A 14051-nucleotide genomic window follows, 5' to 3' on the forward strand; every position below is an offset into this window, starting at 1 on the left:
GGGGGGCAGATTAGGGGTTAATAACTATAATGTAGGGGTCAGCGGTGTTAGGGACAGCAGATTAGGGGTTAATAGCTATAATGTAGGCGGCGGCGATATCGGGTCGGCAGATTAGGGGTTAATACTTGTAGTTAGATTGCGGCGATGTTGAGGGGGCAGATTAGGGGTTAATAACTATAATGTAGGGGTCGGCGGTGTTAGGGACAGCAGATTAGGGGTTAATAGCTATAATGTAGGCGGCGGCGATATCGGGTCGGCAGATTAGGGGTTAATACTTGTAGTTAGATTGCGGCGACGTTGGGGGGGGCAGATTAGGGGTTAATAACTATAATGTAGGGGTCGGCGGTGTTAGGGACAGCAGATTAGGGGTTAATAGCTATAATGTAGGTGGCGGCGCTATTCGGTCGGCAGATTAGGGGTTAATAAAATAATGCAGGTGTCAGCGATAGCGGGGGCGGCAGATTAGGGGTTAATAAGTGTCAGATTAGGGGTGTTTAGAGACTCGGGGTACATGTTAGGTTTTTAGGTGCAGACTTAGTGTTTCCCCATAGGAAACAATGGGGCTGCGGTGTTAGTTTTTTTTCAGCCGAAACTCCCATTGTTTCCTATGGGGAAATGCCGAATTTTACTGAGCTAATTCGGATTTATTCGGAGATACGGCAGCTATTTCAGATTCATTCGGTAGATTCGGAAGTATTTTAATTCGGAAATCCGAATCAATCCGAATCTCCGAATTTACCAAATTTTCCGAATTTCCGAATAAATCCGAAACGAACCGCACATGTCTAATTTCTTCGGTATCTCAATTGCCAGAGGAGTACCGAGAGTTCCTAGACGTGTTTGACAAAGTGCGTGCCGGTATGTTGCCTCCTCACCGGTCTTACGATTGTGCCATAGACCTGCAACCCGGAGCCATTCCTCCTCGGGGCCGGGTGTACCCTCTGTCTGTTGCAGAGAATTGTGTTATGGAGGAGTATGCTGCCGATGCTCTGTCACGGGGGATCATCCGCAAATCCTGCTCTCCTGCAAGGGCTGGCTTCTTCTTTGTGAAGAAAAAGGGTGGCGAGTTAAGACCATGCATCGATTATAGGGGTCTTAATCGTGTTACCATTAAGAATGCTTACCCTATTCTGCTTATTACGGAACTCTTTGACCGCCTCAAGGGAGCTACGGTCTTTACTAAACTTGATTTTAGAGGAGTGTACAATCTCGTTAAGATTAAGGAGGGCCATGAATGGAAAACAGCATTTAACACCAGGAGCGGGCATTATGAGTATCTTGTAATGCCCTTTGGCCTATGTAATGCTCCTGCTGTTTTTCAGGAATTTATTAATGATGTCCTACAAGATATGTTGCAACAGTGTGTTGTGGTGTAATTAGACGACATCCTCATACACTCACCCACACTTGAGGCTCATCATTCTGATGTTACACAGGTTCTTCAGAGACTACGTGAGAACGGCCTGTTTTACTGGCCATAATTTTGGCACTTAAGGAATGGAGGCATCTTCTCGAGGGTACTAGCGTGCCAGTGCTCATTCTTACTGACCACAAGAATTTAACTTATCTATCTGAAGCAAAACGTTTGTCGCCCCTACAGGCCAGATGGGCGCTATTTTTGTCTCGGTTTAATTATGTGGTCTCCTACCTGCGTGGTAGTAAGAATGTTAGGGCTGATGCCCTCTCTCGACAATTTTCGCCTCTGTCCAAGGAGGAGTCTGTACCTACTCCTGTTATACCTCCTGACCATATTTTGGCTACCCTTGGGGGAGAAGAGCCTGGCTGCAAAAACCAATGCACCTCCTGAGAAACCTAGTGGTAAGTGATTTGTTCCTGAGAATCATCGAACTAAACTTTTGCACACTTACCACTATCCTAAAGCCGCAGGTCACCCAGGCATTGTGGGGGATGCTGCTCATTTCCTGCACTTCCTTTTATGGCCAGACTGGTGTGCATCATCCATGTGAGACAGGATGCAGTCTCAGAATTGTGATGTCATCACTTATTATTTAAAGGGCTTCTGTTCAGTATGCTTTGCCTTTGCGTTGTCTCAGACCTGTTTGAGAGAGTTCCTGTGTATTACCTGGCTGCCTGATGTCCTTCCTGGTTCTTGATCCCTGGCTTGTTCCTAACTCTGCTGTTTTCCTTGTTCCTGATTCCGGATCGTCTGACTATTCGCTTTGGCTCCTGACTCGGCTCGTCTGACTACCAGCTCTGGTTTTGACTCCTGGCTTGTTATTTGACTTGTGGACTTTTTATTATTTTTTGTTATTAATAAAGGTGTGATTATTTTTGCACTTCTCGTCTCAGTGTTAAGGACTAAGTCAGGTTTTCTTCCTAAGGTAGTATCTACGGACAATATAAATAAAAAAAATTGTGGTGCCATCACTATGTCCTAATCCCTGTTCTTCTAAAGAGAGATTATTACACAATCTGGATGTGGTCAGGGCATTAAAGTTTTACCTTCATGCTGCCAAGAATTTTCGTCAACCATCAAGCTTGCTTGTGCTTTTTTTCCTGGCAAACTCAATGGTCAAAATGCTGTTTTATTGTCTTCTTGGCTGAGAAATCTCATTCGTATGGCTTACTCAGAGGTGGGTCAGCAACCTCCGGCTCGTATGACTGCTCATTCCACTCGTTCAGTGTCCACATCTTGGGCTTTCAAGAATGAGGCTTCGGTAAAAACAGATCTGCAAGGATTATAACTGGTCTTCTCTACATACTTTTACAAAATTAAATACCTTGAAACATGAAATATTTTTATTCAATTTTAATATTTAATATGTTTTCTTGTGTTTTGAATAGAAACATTTTACATTGCAATGTTCTTAACTTAGAAGAATTGTAATATATAGTACTATGTATATTTGTATATTTATCAATACCTGTATACAGTATATTCATATCGATGTATAGGTATATATCTATATATATATATATATATTTTACAAAAACTATATATATATATATATATATATATATATATATATATATATATATATATATACACACACAAACTGTATATAAATTTACGTAAAAATGAAAAGAACATTTTCTTCTATGTGAAGAACATTGAAATGTAAAGTATTCATAACTACCTTCAGCTTTAGCGCTGTGACGGGTTAGCGTCCGAACTATAAGAGTTAGGTTTTTATTTGAACAGCGCATCCCACTGAAGTTATGGGAGAAGTTAACGCTGTCGCGATATTCAAAGTCCTGAAGTTAGCTTCCATCAGACTTTTGCCCGCGAGATAAGTTTTTATTTCAACTTGTAATACGCACTAACTTGGTTGTGTTGAAATCTTACTTTGAGCGTAGTTTGTAATCTGGCCCTGAATAAACCGAAAGGGTACTTAAACCCAGATATTTGCAATGGTTCTACAAATACTGCTTTTAGTCAAGTAACCAAGAGAGCCAACGTTTTTCCAAGGTTATAATGGATATCATATACCAAGAATTTAGAATGTTGAATCCACCAGAAAGCAGACATAGGGCTTGAAAAAATAATAGAAATTTAGATAGATGGTTATTTTACATTAGATAATTAAATACCTGTGATAGACATTGTATTTGGCCATATAGTAAGTTCTATCATAGCACTAAGTAAATATACCAGTAGCAAGAACATTTGAAACACGTGTGTGAGATCCAAAGGAAGAGGCTTAGTAAATACCAAAATAGCTACAGGGCATGGGTTTACTTTAATATACCACTGTAACAAGGTTAAAGGGATAGAATATCAAAACTGAAATGTGCATGAGCACATTTCAATTTTAAAAATATTTTTTTTTTTTGTAATATACTTCCATTAGCAAAAATGCTTCCAGTTTTTTTAGTGGCATACGCACAAATGCTTCGATGAGGGCCTGTGCACCAGTATTCAAACTCCATCCTGTGCAGATGGTTAGCAGTGGCTTGTATTACACTACACTGACAATAGACACCACTGCCACACTGCTTTCTGAGCAGGGATTGTGTTTGAATGCTCGTACATATGTCCTCAAAGAATATGTGCGTTTGCCGCTTAAAACCATTAACTTTTACTGGAAGCATTTTTTTTTCCTAATGGAAGTATATTGCAAATATACTTCTATTTGAAACTGAAATGCACCTATGCAAATTTTAGTTTTGATCTTTATATCCCAATTCATCCTAAGACATTAATATTTGTAAGACAATTTTGGTCATAGAGTCACTGAAATTTAAATTTTAAGAAAACTTGAGTAAGAGGAAATATAGTATTAAAGGGACAGTCAACACCAGAATTTTTGTTGTTTAAAAAGAAAGATAATACCTTTATTACCCATTCCCCAGTTTTGCACAACCAACACAGTTATATTAATATACTTTTTACCTCTGTAATTATCTTGTATCTAAGCTTCTGCTGACTGCCCCTTATTTCAGTTCTTTTGACAGACATGCAGTTTAGCCAATCAGTGCTCAGTCCTAGGTCACTTTACGTGCATGAGCTCAATGTTATCTATATGAAACATGTGAACTAATGCCCTCTAGTGGTCAAAATGTATTCAGATTAGAGGCAGTCTTCAGGGTCTAAGAAATTAGCATATGAACCTCCTAGTTTTAGCTTTCAACTAAGAATACCAAGAGAACAAAGCAAAATTGGTGATAAAAGTCAATTGGGAAGTTGTTTAAAATTGCATGCCCTATTTAAATCATGAAGGGTTTTTTTGGACTTGACTGTCCCTTTAACCCCTTAACGCCCGAGGACGTGCAGGGTACGTCCTCTAAAGGATGTCAGTTAACGACCAAGGACGTACCCTGCACGTCCTCGGTGTGGAAAGCAGCTGGAAGCGATCCTGCTCGCTTCCAGCTGCTTTCCGGTTATTGCAGCGATGCCTCGATATCGAGGCATCCTGCAATAACACTGTCTGGCCATCCGATGCAGAGAGAGCCACTCTGTGGCCCTCTCTGCACCGGACATCGATGGCCGGTATCGTTGGTGGGTGGGAGCCGACTTGGGAGGCGGGTGGGCGGCCATCGGTGAGTTGCGTAAGGTGGAGGGGGGCGGGATCGGAAGCGGAGCCGACGGGGGCACGCACGGGCGCGCGCGCGTGCACGGGGGGTGGCGGGCGGGCGCGTGCACGGGGCGGGAGCGGGTGGGAACCGCTACACTACAGAAAAGTAAAAAAGTAAAAGTAAAAAAAAAATTAAATAAACTTTTTTTTCTAACCATCTAAGGGATCTGGAAGGGGTGGGGGGTTGGTCTTGGGGGGGGGGGAAGCTACACTACAGAAAAGGGACATTTTTTATTTAAAAAAAGCATTTTTTTTCACTAAACTGGGTACAGCTGCCAGTACCCAAGATGGCGCACATTAAGTCAGAGGGGGAGGGTTAGAGAGCTGTTTAGTGGGGGATCAGTGAGGTTGGGGGCTAAGGGGGATCCCTACACAGAAGCATATGTAAATATGCTAACAAAAAATGCACAAAAAAGCCCAAATATACCTTTTATTTTAGTACTGGCAGAGTTTCTGCCAGTACTTAAGATGGCGGGGACATTTGTGGGGTAGGGGAGGGAAGAGAGATGTTTGGGAGGGATCAGGGGGTCTGATGTTTCAGGTGGGAGGCTGATCTTTACACTAAAGCTAAAATTAACCCTGCAAGCTCCCTACAAGCTACCTAATTAACCCCTTCACTGCTAGCCATAATACACGTGTGATGCGCAGCGCCATTTAGCAGCATTCTAATTACCAAAAAGCAACTCCAAAGTCATATATGTCTGCTATTTCTGAACAAAGGGGATCCCAGAGAAGCATTTACAACCATTTGTGCCATAATTGCACAAGCTGTTTGTAAATTATTTCAGTGAGAAACCTAAAATTGTGAAAAATTTTACGTTTTTTTTAATTTGATCGCATTTGGCGGTGAAATGGTGGCATGAAATATACCAAAATGGGCCTAGATCAATACTTGGGGTTGTTTACTACACTACACTAAAGCTAAAATTACCCCAAAAAGCTCCTTACATGCTCCCTAATTAACCCCTTCACTGCTGGGCATAATACATGTGTGGTGCGCAGTGGCATTTAGCGGCCTTCTAATTACCAAAAAGCAATGCCAAAGCCATATATGTCTGCTATTTCTGAACAAAGGGGATCCCAGAGAAGAATTTACAACCATTTATGCCATAATTGCACAAGCAGTATGTAAATAATTTCAGTGAGAAACTGAAAGTTTGTGAAAAAATTTGTGAAAAAGTGAACAATTTTTTGTATTTGATCGCATTTGGCGGTGAAATAGTGGCATGAAATATACCAAAATGGGCCTAGATCAATAATTTGGGATGTCTTCTAAAAAAAAATATATACATGTCAATGGATATTCAGGGATTCCTGAAAGATATTAGTGTTCTAATGTAACTAGCGTTAATTTTGAAAAAAAATGGTTTGAAAATAGCAAAGTGCTACTTGTATTTATGGCCCTATAAGTTACAAAAAAAGCAAAGAAGATGTAAACATTGGGTATTTCTAAACTCAGGACAAAATTTAGAAACAATTTAGCATGGGTGTTTTTTGGTGGTTGTAGATATGTAACAGATTTTGGGGGTCAAAGTTAGAAAAAGTGTGTTTTTTTCCATTTTTCCTCATATTTTATAATTTTTTTTATAGTAAATGATAAGATATGATGAAAATAATGGTATTTTTAGAAATTCCATTTAATGGCGAGAAAAACGGTATATAATATGTGTGGGTACAGTAAATGAGTAAGAGGAAAATTTCAGCTAAACACAAACACCGCAGAAATGTAAAAATAGCCTTGGTCCCAAACGGACAGAAAATGGAAAAGTGCTCTGGTCACTAAGGGGTTAAAGGTAATATACTCAGTTCAAAACTTTATTTAAAGTAGAATTGATTAATCATATATTTGAATTACTTGCATTACAGTTTCTCATTTTTCATCTTTAGAAAAGTCATCTTGTGTTTTACAACCCTTAATATTATAAAGTTCCTTTGATATATAGTGAAGTCAAAGTTTCCAGATTTTCTCTCAGTAAGATCATCAAATTCATTAACTATTATAAAAAATGTGCAACCTACAGAGTAAATCGTTAAATAAAGGCAGCAGAAAATGTTACTTTCATATAATGCTACAGATTTTTAATATAATATTTTGGTGCACTTGTTTTGAGCAATACATATTGATATTATTTATCTCATTTGGTGTAATGTAGGTGGGACATCACTTATCCATGTTTCCACGATGTTTGAAGTTTTATAGTATTGAACTAAATAAATGTATTTTACTCAAAATAAATACAACGGTGTGCTCTGGCATAAAAAATCTGAACTATGTTTTATATACAGTAATTGCATTGGATGTCTTTATGCCAGTGTAACATGCTCTAGATCTGCCATATTTGCTTTGCTGACAATAGCTGTCTATGGCCGTCTATGGCCCAGATTGCAAGTGGAGTGATACTTAAAGAGCAGTGTGTGCTTTCAATATTGCTTGACCACTCTAAAATTACCATACCAATTGTTATTACAAATCTATGGTAAAACTCAATAACTAGAGAAGGTTGAGTGCGGCTGACATGCCTTTAGTGTGCCCTATACTTTCAATGGATATCCCAACCGTGCTTAAAGGGACACTGAACCAAAAAAAAATTATTTTGTGATTCATATAGAGTATGCAATTTTAAGCAACTTTCTAATTTACTCCTATTATCAATTTTTCTTCGTTCACTTGCAATCTTTATTTGAAAAAGAAGGCATCTAAGCTTCTTTTTGGGTTAAGTACTCTGAACAGCACTTTTTTATTAGTGGATGAATTTATCCACCAATCAGCAAGAATAACCCAGGTTATTCACCAACAATTGGCCGGCATCTAAACTTACATTCTTGCATTTCATAATAGGAGTAAATTAGAAAGTTGCTTAAAATTGCATGCTCTATCTGAATCACAAAAGAAAAAATTTGGGTTCAGTGTCCCTTTAACATTGCTCATATTACAATTCGAAAATTAAAATAATGCTAGACAATTCAGTGCAATGAAACCTGAAGTACATTTTTTAATAGAAATATTTTTCAAATACCTATATTCTTCAGTTGGACGTTCTATATATATCTATAGATATATAATTTATAAATACTGTATATATATATATATATATATATATATATATATATATATATATATATATATATATAGATATATAGATATATTTATAGAAATATACATTTAAAAATATAATGAACATTCTCTCTTAAGTGAAGCGCATAGGTATTCTTAATGCACCTTTGGCTTTAGTGCAGCTGGCCAAGTGTACCTCCAGCTTTAGTGCAGCTGGCCTAGTGTACCTCCAGCTTTAGTGCAGCTGGCCTAGTGTACCTCCAGCTTTAGTGCAGCCTGGCCTAGTGCACCTCCATCTTTAGCATAGCTGTCCTAGTTTACCTCCAGCTTTAGTGTAGCTGGCCTAGTGCACCTTCAGCTTTAGTGCATCTGGCCTAGTGTACCTCCAGCTTTAGTGCAGCTGGCCTAGTGTACCTCCAGCTTTAGTGCAGCCTGGCCTAGTGTACCTCCAGCTTTAGTGTAGCTGGCCTAGTTTACCTCCAGCTTTAGTGTAGCTGGCCTAGTGCACCTTCAGCTTTAGTGCAGCTGGCCTAGTGAACTTCCAGCTTTAGTGCAGCTGGCCTAGAGAACCTCCAGCTTTAGTGCAGCTGGCCTAATGTACCTCCAGCTTTAGTGCAGCTGGCCTAGAGAACCTCCAGCTTTAGTGTAGCTGGCCTAGAGAAACTCTAGCTTTAGTGCAGCTGGCCTAGTGAACTTCCAGCTTTAGTGCAGCTGGCCTAGAGAACCTCCAGCTTTAGTGTAGCTGGCCTAGAGAAACTCTAGATTTAGTGCAGCTGGCCTAGTGTACCTCCAGCTTTAGTGCAGCTGGCCTAGTGTACCTCCAGCTTTAGTGCAGCTGGCCTAGTGCACCTTCAGCTTTAGTGCATCTGGCCTAGTGCACTTCCAGCTTTAGTGCAGCTGGCCTAGAGAACCGCCAGCTTTAGTGCAGCTGGCCTAGAGAACCTCCAGCTTTAGTGCAGCTGGCCTAGAGAAACTCTAGCTTTAGTGCAGCTGGCCTAGTGTACCTCCAGCTTTAGTGCAGTTGGCCTAGTGTACCTCCAGCTTTAGTGCAGCTGGCCTAGTTTACCTCCAGCTTTAGTGCAGCTGACCTAGAGAACCTCCTGCTTTAGTGTAGCTGGCCTAGTGTACCTCCAGCTTTAGTCTAGCTGACCTAGTGTACCTCCAGCTTTAGTGCAGCTGGCCTAGAGAACCTCCAGCTTTAGTGTAGCTGGCCTAGTGTACCTTCAGCTTTAGTGCAGCTGGCCTAGTGTACCTCCAGCTTTAGTGCAGCTGGCCTAGTGTACCTCCAGCTTTAGTGCAGCTGGCCTAGTGTACCTCCAGCTTTAGTGCAGCTGGCCTAGTGTACCTCCAGCTTTAGTGCAGCTGGCCTAGTGCACCTCCAGCTTTAGTGTAGCTGGCCTAGAGAACCTCCAGCTTTAGTGCAGCTGGCCTAGTGTACCTTCAGCTATAGTGCAGCTGGCCTAGTGTACCTCCAGCTTTAGTGCAGCTGGCCTAGTGTACCTCCAGCTTTAGTGCAGCTGGCCTAGTGTGCCTCCAGCTTTAGTGCAGCTGGCCTAGTGTACCTCCAGCTTTAGTGCAGCTGGCCTAGTGTACCTCCAGCTTTAGTGCAGCTGGCCTAGTGTACCTCCAGCTTTAGTGCAGCTGGCCTAATGTACCTCCAGCTTTAGTGCAGCTGGTCTAGTGTACCTCCAGCTTTAGTGCAGCTGGCCTAGTATACCTCCAGCTTTAGTGCAGCTGGTCTAGTGTACATCAAGCATTAGTGCAGCCTGTATAGTGTACCTTCAGCTTTAGTGCAGCTGGCCTAGTGTAACTTCAGCTTTAGCACAGCTGGCCTAATGTACCTTCAGCTTTAGCATAGCTGGCCTAGTGTACCTCCAGCTTTAGTGCAGCTGGCCTAGTGTACCTCCAGCCTTAGTGCAGCTGGCCTAGTGTACCTCCAGCCTTAGTGCAGCTGGCCTAGTGTAACTTCAGCTTTAGCACAGCTGGCCTAATGTACCTTCATCTTTAGCATAGCTGGCCTAGTGTACCTCCAGCTTTAGTGCAGCTGGCCTAGAGAACCCACAGCTTTAGTGCAGCTGGCCTAGTGTACCTCCAGCTTTAGTGCAGCTGGCCTAGTGTACCTCCACCTTTAGTGCAGCTGGCCTAGTGTACCTCCAGCCTTAGTGCAGCTGGCCTAGTGTACCTTCAGCTTTAGTGCAGCTGGCCTAGAGAACCCCCAGCTTTAGTGCAGCTGGCCTAGTGTACCTCCAGCTTTAGTGCAGCTGGCCTAGTGTACCTTCAGCTTTAGTGCAGCTGGCCTAGTGTACCTCCAGCTTTAGTGCAGCTGGCCTAGTGTACCTCCAGCTTTAGTGCAGCTGGCCTAGTGTACCTCCAGCTTTAGTGCAGCTGGTCTAGTATACCTCCAGCTTTAGTGCAGCTAGCCTAGTATACCTCCAGCTTTAGTGCAGCTGGTCTAGTGTACATCCAGCATTAGTGCAGCCTGTATAGTGTACCTTCAGCTTTAGTGCAGCTGGCCTAGTGTACCTTCAGCTTTAGCACAGCTGGCCTAATGTACCTTCAGCTTTAGCGTAGCTGGCCTAATGTACCTTCAGCTTTATTGCAGCTGGCCTAGTGTACCTCCTCCTTTAGTGCAGCTGGCCTAGTATACCTGCAGCCTTAGTGCAGCTGGTCTAGTGTACATCCAGCTTTAGGGCAGCTGGCTTTGTGTACCTTCAGCTTTAGCGCAGATGGCCTAGTGCACCTTCAGCTTTAGCGCAGTTGGACTAGTGCACCTTCAGCTGTAGTGCAGCTAGCCTAGTTTACCTCCAGCTTTAGCGCAGCTGGCCTAGTGCACCTCCAGCTTTAGCGCAGCTGGCTTAGTGTACCTCTAGCTTTAGTGTAGCTGGCATAAAAAATGTGAACTATGTTTTATATAATTGCCTTGGATGTCTTTATGCCACTGAAACGTGCTCTAGATCTGCCATATTTGCTTTGCTGACAATAGCTGTCTATGGCCCAGATTGCAAGTGGAGCGATACTTAAAGAGCAGTGTGTGCTTTCAATATTGCTTAACAACTCTAAAATTATCATGCCAATTGTTATTACAAATCTATGGTAAAACTGACAAACTAGAGAAGGTTGAGTGCACTGACATGCCTTTAGTGTGCCCTATACTTTCAACGGATAGCCCAACCGTGTTTAACATTGCTCATATTACAATTTGAAAATTAAAATAATGCTAGACAATTCAGTGCAATGAAACCTGAAGTACATTTTTTAATAGAAATATTTCAAATACCTATATTCTTCAGTTGGATGTTCTATATATATCTGTAGATATATCATTTATAAATATATACACAGATATATTTATAGAAATATACATTTAAAAATATAAAGAAAATGTTCTCCTAAGTGAAGCGCATAGGTATTCTTAATGCACCTTTGACTTTAGTGCAGCTGATCTAGTGTACCTCCAGCTTTAGTGCATCTGGCCTAGTGTACCTCCAGCTTTAGTGCAGCTGGCCTAGTGCACCTCCATCTTTAGCGCAGCTGGCCTAGTGCACCTCCATCTTTAGCGCAGCTGGCCTAGTGCACCTCCAGCTTTAGTGCAGCTGGCCTAGTGTACCTTCAGCTTTAGTGCAGCTGGCCTAGTGCACCTCCAGCTTTAGTGCAGCTGGCCTAGTGTACCTCCAGTGTGCTGGTGGTTGCTGGGCCCAGCGGAGAAGCTGGCAAAGACTCTACACGGTCAGTACAGGTGTCTACTTCAGGAGCTCAGGACAAGGCGACTCCTAGCGGTGAGTTCATTATAAACGCTGACACAGGCTCATCCACTAGTGAATCAGGATCTGATAGTGGGGAGGAGCTAGGTCTAGTGGGTAAAGGCCGACAGAAGATGTTTAGATGGATTAAGAAGTTGGAAGCAGCACAGTCCAAAGCTAAGGGGGGTCACAAGGGGGTAGCAGAAGTACTTCCAGGGGCCCTGACAGAAGGCATGAGCGGGCAGGTGCAGGGTCAGGTGGTAGCTAGGAAGGTAGCGGCCCAAGGGAATACCTCCACCTGCCTGGTGCATTCACTATATGGTCACCTTAAGTCCAAAATAGTGAAGAAGATTCAGGAAGGACGCTACGTGAATATCTTTGAACTGTCACTAGACGCATATAGGGCTAAGGAAAGGACAGCAGATGGCACTGGTCCCAAAAAGGTACGCAGGCCAGAGACATGCGAGGAGTGGCAGCGGTGCTTTAGAGTGCTAGCCACTTGCTATGTGGACAGATGGCCTATGCAAGGCCATCATTTATTTAAATATCAGGATACCATTGATGATATCCATACTAGATTCAAGGAAGGGGCATGGCGGGATTATGACATGGCCTTCCCCAGGAAGATGGTAGGATACCCATTGCTACACTTTGGGACACAAGATATACACTTGTGGTCAAATTTGGGAGTGGAGGGTGCGACATCTTCACACGCAAGTATGCGGCCTGGACCTCCCTGTTCTGTGCCATGCCCAAAGAGGCGGGGCAGGGAATGTTGGAAATACCAGGATAGGCAGTGTGATAGAGGAACTAATTGTTCTTTTCATCACATATGCATGTACTGTAGCAGTCCCCACCGGGGATTGAATGTAGTAAAAAGAGGGACCAAGGGGCAGAGAAGCCTATCTCCAGAGGGGGTGTTGAAGGCAAGAGCTCCAACTCCACTTAAGCCAGCTGCAATGGTGCCCTGGCTGGCGCATTACCCTGATCAGGAAGCTGCAGAGTTACTTAGATCAGGGTTGACGGGGGGCTTCAATATTCCTGTGAGACGCCCAGTAGAGGGGTCTACCGTCCACTGAAACTTGAAATCAGCATACAAATTCCCACAAGTAGTTAGGGACAAATTGGTGAAATAAATGAAATTGGGCATGGTGACAGGCCCATTTCAGAACCCACCATTCCCTGACTTGGTAGTCTCCCCCTTGGGCGTAGTACCAAAAATGAGTTAGGAAAGTTTAGATTGATACATCATTTATCATACCCAAAAGGGTTGTCAGTTAATGACACAATCAACCTAGAACTAAGCTCTGTACACTACCAATCATTTGACGATGCTTTGGAGCTGGTAAGGGCGAAGGGAACCCCTTCATCCGTCTTCCTTTTGGCTGATGGGTATGAAGTTTGAAGGGGCTTACTACATAGATAGATGTTTACTGATGGGGTGCACCTTATCATGCTCACTGTTTGAGTGTTTTAGCTCATTTCTACACTGGTTGGTGCAGAAGGCTTCAAGGGTTGGGAAGTTATCCCACTACCTGGATGACTTCCTGGTGGGTGTTGCTGGTTCCACAGAGTGTAACAGTTTAATGAGGGTAATGCAGGACATGATGGCTGATTTTGGAGTGCCTCTAGCGGATGACAAAACGCAAGGTCCATGCACTTATCTCATCTTTTTGGGTATTGAGATAGACACATTAGCGTCAGTGTGCAGACTACCACAGGAGAAAGTCGACCGCCTCTTACAGGTGGTGCAAAAGGTGGCTAGAGCTGATTTAGTCTCGCTTAAGGAACTTCAGTCTTTGTTAGGCCTTCTTAATTTTGCAGGGAGGGCCATCCCGATGGGGAAAGTATTTAACGGATGGTTAGAGGGTCAGTTAAAGGGGCCTAGGGGCATGGGAAAAAGTTTCAAGGTCACTGCAGAGATGAGGGAAGACTTAGGAGTGTGGGAATCTGTATTTGGAAATCAGATCCCATATCAAACCAGTCGTTGCACCTGTTCACAGATGCAGCAGGCGGTTTTGGATATGGGGCATAACTGAACGGAGAATGGAGCGTGGCTCCATGGCCTGATGACTGGGCTATCTTGGGCCTTACAAAGAACCTGACACTGTTAGAGTTATTTCCAATAGTGGTAGCCATAGAGATTTGGGGTGATAGGCTGGAAAACAGGTCAGTAGTTTTCTGGACGGATAATATGAGTGTGGTGTACGCCATAAATAG

The sequence above is a fragment of the Bombina bombina genome, chromosome 1 (assembly GCF_027579735.1).
Source record: "Bombina bombina isolate aBomBom1 chromosome 1, aBomBom1.pri, whole genome shotgun sequence".
Classification (NCBI taxonomy): Eukaryota; Metazoa; Chordata; class Amphibia; order Anura; family Bombinatoridae; genus Bombina; species Bombina bombina.